Genomic DNA, 7993 nt, shown 5'->3' on the forward strand with positions numbered 1-7993 from the left:
AGTTAAATATCTTTGGTTTGGTTTAGAGATTTCCAAAAGGCCCACCTTCTCTCATCACATTGTGTCCCCGGAACCCCACCCAGCCTCTGGGAAGATAGGCTCCTGAGGAGCAGGACTTCCTTCTCTTATATAGGCTCAGGAACACCCAGGCCCACTATGCCTACCCATGAACTTGTCATGTGAGGAAAAAAAAAAAAACACCCTATAAAGCCAGCTTTTTGTTGCTTTCAGCCGAACACTTTCCTAACTGACATTTAAGTACCTGCTTTGTACCTGGCTCTCTGCTGGCTACCTTACTAATGCCATCTCCAGTCATCAGGAGAATTCACTAACTATGCCCCACCCCTCACCCCAGCTTCCTCAGTGTCGCCACCTGTAACACAAGGGATCTGGACCTGGTCCTTTTGGTCCTAGGTGTCAATTCTACTGACATCACCACCAATGGTCTTTTGTGCCTACCCTGGAGTCCAAAAAACAGTGCTGGCATTTTTCTTCAATGATTTAGTCATAACTAATTTGCATAATATTTTCCTTCCTGGAAATATTTTTCATAATTGCTCTTGTTGGAGAAGAGAAAGAACAGGGTTTTACAGAATCTATTCCTGCTGAGTTGGAGAATTGTTACTATTCCAAATCATTTCTCCCCTTCTCCCCTCATCATTCATTCCTCAGGCCGGTTCAGACACCAGAGCCTCTATCACCTCAGCTCTGAGAGAGGGAATTGAGGGGTTGGTGGTGGCAAGGAGTGTGCTATGGATTATTGCCCACTGGCCACCAGGCCCCAGGAGGAGGGACTACATGAAATACGTTGATTTCTGATGGGCCCAATACGTGTTGGTTACTCACTAGTGCCAGGACTTCTCCAGGCCTCTGTGTGTTCTGAGGTGATAATGATGTCCAGTCAAGCCTACCCTGAGGAGTTGATAGGATTTTTGAACATTGTGAAGATCCTGTACATGTCAGGATCAATTTTAAGATCATGATAGCTCTTCTTTCCATATGATGATAGTTTTTATGACCAGTATTGTTATCATTGCTTGTCACAATTCAGAGTTCATTGATGTGGACAGTATCTTTACCCAAATACCTCCATGTGGCTGGAACATGATTTGTGCAATTACTACATTTATCTGACCAAGCCGTATGCAGAGTTCAGAGCATCTAATTACTCGGGTACAAGAAGCATTTACTCTATTTCTAAAGGGGAAAGCACACCTGGAGAGTAAGTGACAGTTGCCTAGCTCTATTAAAGACACCAGCATTTCTGACTTTTACTTCTAAATCTCTGAAAACCAACAGAAGGGTTAAAGCTGAAACTCTAATTCTAGCTCAGCTTCAGGGCTTGTGGCTGCCGCTACGTTCTCGAGTTCCCCTGTGGGTAATGGAGGCAGGAACTGCTCCTGTGACTGCCACCGCATGGGAATAATCATCAAAAGAGAAAAGAGACAAAAATATTTTAATTGCCTTGTAACCTCTCCTTAGCTGTGAAACAAGGTGGCCTTTACAGCTGCCCCCCAGAGAGACTAAACACTGGGCCAGGACTGTTTTGAATGGAAAGCTATAAAGTCCAAGCATTTAAAAGGAGTGTTACTCTGTAATCACCGCTGCTATTTATAGAGCTTGCCCTGCTCCACAGGCTTAGGGCCGCACAGAGAACACCACTTGGCATCAGCCTTTACCAGCTGAGCTTGCGCAGATTGGGGGTAATGTCCTAGTGGGACCTGCAGTTGGAGGAAGTCTGAGTCCTGTGATACTGCAGACACTCAAATGAGGTTCTCAGGACAGGGACCAGAGCTTGAACCCAGGCTGGAGACTTCCACTGCACCAAGCCAGGCTGGGAGGAGGGTGAGCTGACCAGCCGATCCTACCACCTTTCTCCTCTCTCATACACAAAACTCCCAGAAGCTAGGATCTGTTCTCTTGGGAAAACACTAAACATTTTTGTTTTTATAATTAGAAGTTATCTCCTAACAGAGTTGAGCATCTCTAGAGTTGTCTTGATCTGAGGATTTTGGGACCATCCTCTGAAGAGCTGGCTTCTGGCTCAGTCATTGGCTGGATGACAGGCATCTTCCATTCACACACTTTCTGATCCCTCATTCTTTTAAAAAAATTTTTTTTTTTTTTATGATAGTCAGAGAGAAAGAGAGAGAGGCAGAGACACAGGCAGAGGGAGAAGCAGGCTCCATGCACTGGGAGCCCGATGTGGGATTCGATCCCGGGTCTCCAGTGATCCCTCATTCTTAAACATGAACAGAAATCCGAGGGTAATCGGACTGTTGGTCCAAATTACATGAATGAAAAAGTTAAACCAACAGAAAAATTGACTCCAGAGGAAACAAAGGTAATTCAGGGAACAGACTTTTTAAAAAATCTGTAAATAATACCCTCAGAAAAACGTGAGATGATATCATGTCCTTAAAACAAGAACAGAGTGCTATTTTAAAAAGGAAGAATACAACAAAGAGGTCTTGGAAATTAATAATATGATTTCTGAGATAGATATTTAATAGATGGAAATATAGATTTTAGAATATAGAAATACAGGAAATCTCCCAGAAAGTAAAATAAAACCAATATGAAAAGACACAAAAAGAAGACCCTAAGACACACACACACACACACACACCAAAACACTATCAGAGAGAAAAAGAAAAGACATAGAAGGCCGATCAAGGAGGTCCAAACTCCTATCTTCTGAGTTTCTGAAAAAAGAATGAAGAATATGGAAGAAATTATGAAAGGAAGAATTTAAGAAAAATGTCTAATGCTGACAGAGAGAGGGGCAGAGACATAGGCAAAGGTAGAAGTAGGCTCCCAGAGAGGAGTCCGGTGTGGGACTTGATCCCAGGATGCCAGGACAATGCCTAGAGCCAAAGGCAGACGCTCAACCACTGAGCCACCCAGGCACCCCTACTCAAAACCTTTCTTATGAATTTACTTAAAAGTATGCTCTCGAATATATAGAGGGAGCAAATTGAGGAAGAAGTAAGACCTAGGAAATACTGTAGCCCATCTTGGAAGGGGGCAAGGGATCCCAGAGGTTCCCTGAGCAAATAGTTCCAACCTGAGCAGGAAGCCAGGAATCCCAGAAAAGAGATTCCTGGGAAAATGGGAACTTAATAGAATACTTAAGTTAGGAAAAGTTTGGAAAATAACTGGGAGTATGATAAAGATAATTGGTGGAAAAAACAAAAAAGAAATCTATTGAGAAATTCCAGGAAAACAGAAAGCTGCACAAAAAAAAAAAACTTTAATTATAGTGCATACACATTGTAAGTTAGTATGAACACTGTTTACCTGGTCACCACAATATGATGGTTGCTTACTGATTTTCAGCTGCTTGGTTTAACCAATGGATAGTACAAGGGAAACTCAATTAAGGTTTCAGAACAAAATGAAACCATTAGGAATCTTCAAAATGCAAAACTCAAAGTCAGATGAACAGGATTAAGAGAAAGGAAGGAGAGGAAGCCCGCTGGAAGAAAAAGTAGGGGTGCTGAAGGAAGCCAAGAATATTGTTTATAGTAGATGGAAGAAGAGAAAAATGTATTTTTTTTAAACTTTTAAGATTTTATTTATGAGAGAGAGAGCGAGCAAGGAGAGGAGCAGAGGGAGAGGGACAAGCAGACTCTGGGCTGAGCGTGGAGCCAGACGCAGGGCTTGATGCCAGGACCCCGAGATCATGACTTGAGCTGAAACCAAGAGTCTGACACTTAACTGGTTGAACCACCCAGGCATCTCCAAGTTTTTTTATCTTAATTTCAGTGTGTTAACATACAGTGTTATATTAAATGCATCAATTTTATTTAAAATGTCTTAGTCCATTTGGCTGCTATAACAAAATACCACAGTCTGGGGGATTATAAACAGCAGAAAATTATTGCTTCCAGTTCTGGAGGCTGGAAGTCTGAGATCAAGTCCTCCAAACTTGAAACAATATTGCAGAGCATCTTCCAGCCTTCCCCCTTTTCTTTGTGGTGACTTCCTTCTCAGACCTTGAGAATTGTGACTTCTGGCATCTGCAATATGTTTACCTATTTGTTCAATCCTGGTATATACCTTCAGCAGTTCCAGAGTCACTAATCCAGGCCACTGTCAGAAACAAATAGAAGAATTGGGGGACAGCACTTACATACAGTGCCTCTAACCTTATAGTTTCTTTTTTTTTTCTTTTTAAGATTTTATTTATTCACTCATGAGAGACAGAGAGAGAGAGAGAGAGAGAGAGAGAGAGAGAGAGAGAGAGAGGCAGAGACACAGGCAGAGGGAGAAGCAGGCTCCATGCAGGGAGCCTGACATAGGACTCGATCCTGGGTCTCCAGGATCACACCCTGGGCTAAAGGTGGCGCTAAACCGCTGAGCCACCCAGGCTGCCCTAACCTCACAGTTTCCTATCAAAATAGAGTTTTTGCCAAGTTACTTAGGTTATTTTTCTTCATTGCTTCCTTTAGTGTATTCACTTTCAATTCGGTTAGGTTCATAATTTATAGTTTGTGTGCCACGTTGGGTTCCCACACATCCTGGTTGATTTTGAAGTTTGTTTGTTTGTTTTAAGATTTTATTTATTTGAGAAAGAGAGAGAGAGAGCGAGAGAGAGCGAGTGAGCTCGAGCAAGGGGAGGGGCATAAGGAGAAGCAGGCTCCTCACTGGGCAGGGAGTCTGCAGCAGGACTCCATCCCAGGCCCCTGGGATCCTGAGCTGAGCCGAAGGCAGATGCTTAACTGACTGAGCCACCCAGGCACCCCATCCTGGTTGAGTTTAATTTTGGGTAGTATTTGAAACATTACTATGGTTTCCAAAGAGAGAATGTTGCTCCCTCCTCATATCCACTACCCCCTTCTAATTCCTCCCTTCTTTCACCCCCTTTCTCACCCTCCACCCCCACTAGTATACTTCTTAGGGCTGCCACTTTGTAAGTGCCACAAACTGAGTGGTTTAAAATGACAGAAACCTATTGTCTCACAGTTCTGGAGGTTAGGAGTCTGAAGTGAAAGTGTCTGCAGGCCCGGGTCCCTTCTGAATCCTTCCTTGCCACTTCCCAGCATTCCGGTGGGTTATGGGCAATCTTTTTGTTCCTTGGCTGGTAGATCACCTTTACCACCACCTTCATCTCCACATGATGCTCCCCCTTGGTGTCTCTCTCCTCACGTGGCCATCTTCCTTAAAGGACACTAGTCCTTACATTGGCGTAGAGGCCCATCCTACTTCACTATGATCACTTCTTAACTAATTATATTTGCAATGACCCTGTTCCCAAATAAAGTCACGTTCTGATGTACTGGAGATTAGGACTTCAGGAAAGCTTTTCGGGGCTGTGGGGAAGGAGGATGGGATCACAATTCAATCCACAACAGGAACTTTTCTAGTTTCTGGTTTCTCCTTCTGTACTTTTCTTGTACAAGGGAAAAATACATTTATATTTTTATATTCTTTCTTTCTTACATATCATATTATAGATGTTTTTTTACATGTTAGTTTTTCACTCAACAGTGTATCCTAGAAATCATTCCCTATCAATTTTATGGAGATCTTCATTCTTTTATAGAACTGCTTAGGGATCCCTGGGTGGCTCAGCGGTTTAGTGCCACCTTTAGCCCAGGGTGTGATCCTGGAGACCCAGGATCGAGTCCCACATCAGGCTCCCTGCACGGAGCCTGCTTCTCCCTCTGCCTGTGTCTCTGCCTCTTTCTCTCTCTCTGTCTATCATGAATAAATAAATAAAATCTTAAAAAAAGAACTGCTTGGTATTCTATTTTATAGATGAACTACTATAGCTTACTCAGTCCCTTATGAGTCTGTCATTTTTCTTTTTTAAAATTTTACTTAAATTCTAGTTAACATACAGGGTAATATTAGCTTCAGGATTAGAATTCAGTGATTCATCATATATAACACCCCACCCGGTGCTCATCATAACAAATGTCTTCCTTAGTACCCATCCCCCATCTAGCCCATCCCCCTGTCCACCTCCCTCCATCACCCCTGAGTTTATTCTCTATAGTTAAGAGCCACTTACCTTTGTTTCCCTCTTTTTCCCCTCCCCCTCTGATCATGTTTTGTTTCTTGAATTCCACATGAATGAAATCGTATGGTATTTATCTTTCTCTGACTTATTTCGATTAGCATGAGACACTCTAGCTCCATCCATATCACTGCAAATGGCAAGATTTCATTCTTTTTGTTGGCTAAGTAATAACCTTGTCTCCTAAGAATGAGCATTTAGATTTGTAATTACCGCTACAGTGCACTGGATAACCTTGTGTGCTTCTATTTTCACGTTGCTGGAAGTATGCCTGCAGGATAGTTTCCTAGGCGTGGTGTTCCTGGGTCACATTGCGTTTGCAGTTCTGGTAGGTATTGCCTAATTTTCTCTGCAGTTTACATTCCAACTAGCACCATGTGGGAGTGCCTGTCACCCCACAGCCTACGGAGTGTATTGTCATACTTCGTTGTTTTTGCCAGTATCATAGGTAAGAAGTGGTTTCTCAGTGTTGTTTAATTTACATTTCTCTAGTTATGGGTGAATCTGAACTTTTTTTTTCATGTTTGAAAAATACCTTCTCCATTTTTCTATTGTCCTTTGTCCCTTATTTAGCATTTTTATTGAGATGTAATTCATACACCAGAAAATTCATTCAAGTACACAATTCAATGAGTCTAATAGAGCCACAGAATTCTACAAGCATCAACACAATCTTTTTTTTTTTTTTAATTTATGATAGAGAGATAGAAAGAGAGAGAGAGAGGCAGAGACACAGGCAGAGGGAGAAGCAGGCTCAATGCACCGGGAGCCCGACGTGGGATTCGATCCCGGGTCTCCAGGATCGCGCCCTGGGCCAAAGGCAGGCGCCAAACCGCTGCGCCACCCAGGGATCTCTACACAATCTAACTTTAGGACATTTTCATCACCCCTAAAACAAACCTTGTTTCTACTCACTATTTTTCCCCACTCCAGGCATCCTGTGTAGACTAAGCCAGCCAGGGACCCCCACACTTTTCACTACAGAGGATTTATAGTATATTCTTATCTCTGGTTGTTTTTCAAGTGTTTTCTGGCTATTTTTGCATTTCTGTTTTCCCCACGTGAACTTTAATATCAACTTGCCTAAAAAAGCTTTTTGGTATTGCATTCAATATTTAAATTAACTTAGGAAAAAGGACATCTTTATAATGTTGAGTCATCCCACAAGAACAGGAGGTGTCTATTTGTTCAAGAATGGTTTTGTCAGGAGTGTCAAACTTTATTTTAAAATTGCTTTTCAAGGGGCACCCTGGGTGGCTCAGTGGTTTAGCACCGCCTATGGCCCAGGGCGTGGTCCTGGAGTATTGGGATCGTGTCCGCGTCAGGCTTCCTGCATAGAGCCTGCTTCTCCCTCTGCCTGTGTCTCTGCCTCTCTCTCTCTCTCTCTCTCTCTCTCTCTCTCTCTGCCTCTCATGAATAAATAAAGAAAATCTTTAAAAAAAATAAAATTGCTTTTCAATTACTGGAGGGCCTGTACTGAGTTCTTAGGAATGTGAGAACATGCAAACAGCATATGCCACCTTCTATGCAATGTCTTAAGTGCTAATATGATTCACATAGTAAGTAATGTTTTAAAAACCTGCAGCCTGATTGACCAATGCCTTTGATGAAATTTTATCAATGTCAGCTGTAAAGGGATGCTTTGGGCAGCCAGGAAATGCCAGAAATACAGGATTATTTTCTTTCTTGGATCTTCCTCTCAGGGCTCTGCAGGGAGCCAGATCTTTCCCACCTAAACCATAAAATTTCTTGAGAAAGATAAACAGTTTCTCTCTTGAGGAGGGGGAGGGCAAGACTGATATAACCAATGGAGTCAATGATCTGAGACACAAAATTTCAGAATAGCATGGGGGAGAAAAAGTAAATTTTGTAGCCAAGACAGCAAAGCCCTTTGCTGGAATAACCAGCCACTGGATGTACTGCAGAGAGTTTACAAATATACACCCCCTCCTTCTTACTCTCACACAC

At 42.5% G+C, this 7993-nt stretch overlaps 1 long non-coding RNA gene across 1 annotated transcript; it reads right to left on the reverse strand.

Moving 5' to 3' along the window:
* Positions 1 to 3785: 3785 nt before the first annotated feature.
* Positions 3786 to 6275, reverse strand: LOC119866833. Its single transcript, XR_005381357.1, has 2 exons — positions 6020 to 6275; positions 3786 to 4095 (listed from the first exon to the last, which is right to left on the reverse strand). It is a non-coding gene; the product is annotated as an uncharacterized LOC119866833 (long non-coding RNA).
* Between the last annotated feature and the right edge of the window lie 1718 nt (positions 6276 to 7993).

This window comes from Canis lupus, chromosome 30 (genome assembly GCF_011100685.1).
Source record: "Canis lupus familiaris isolate Mischka breed German Shepherd chromosome 30, alternate assembly UU_Cfam_GSD_1.0, whole genome shotgun sequence".
Classification (NCBI taxonomy): Eukaryota; Metazoa; Chordata; class Mammalia; order Carnivora; family Canidae; genus Canis; species Canis lupus.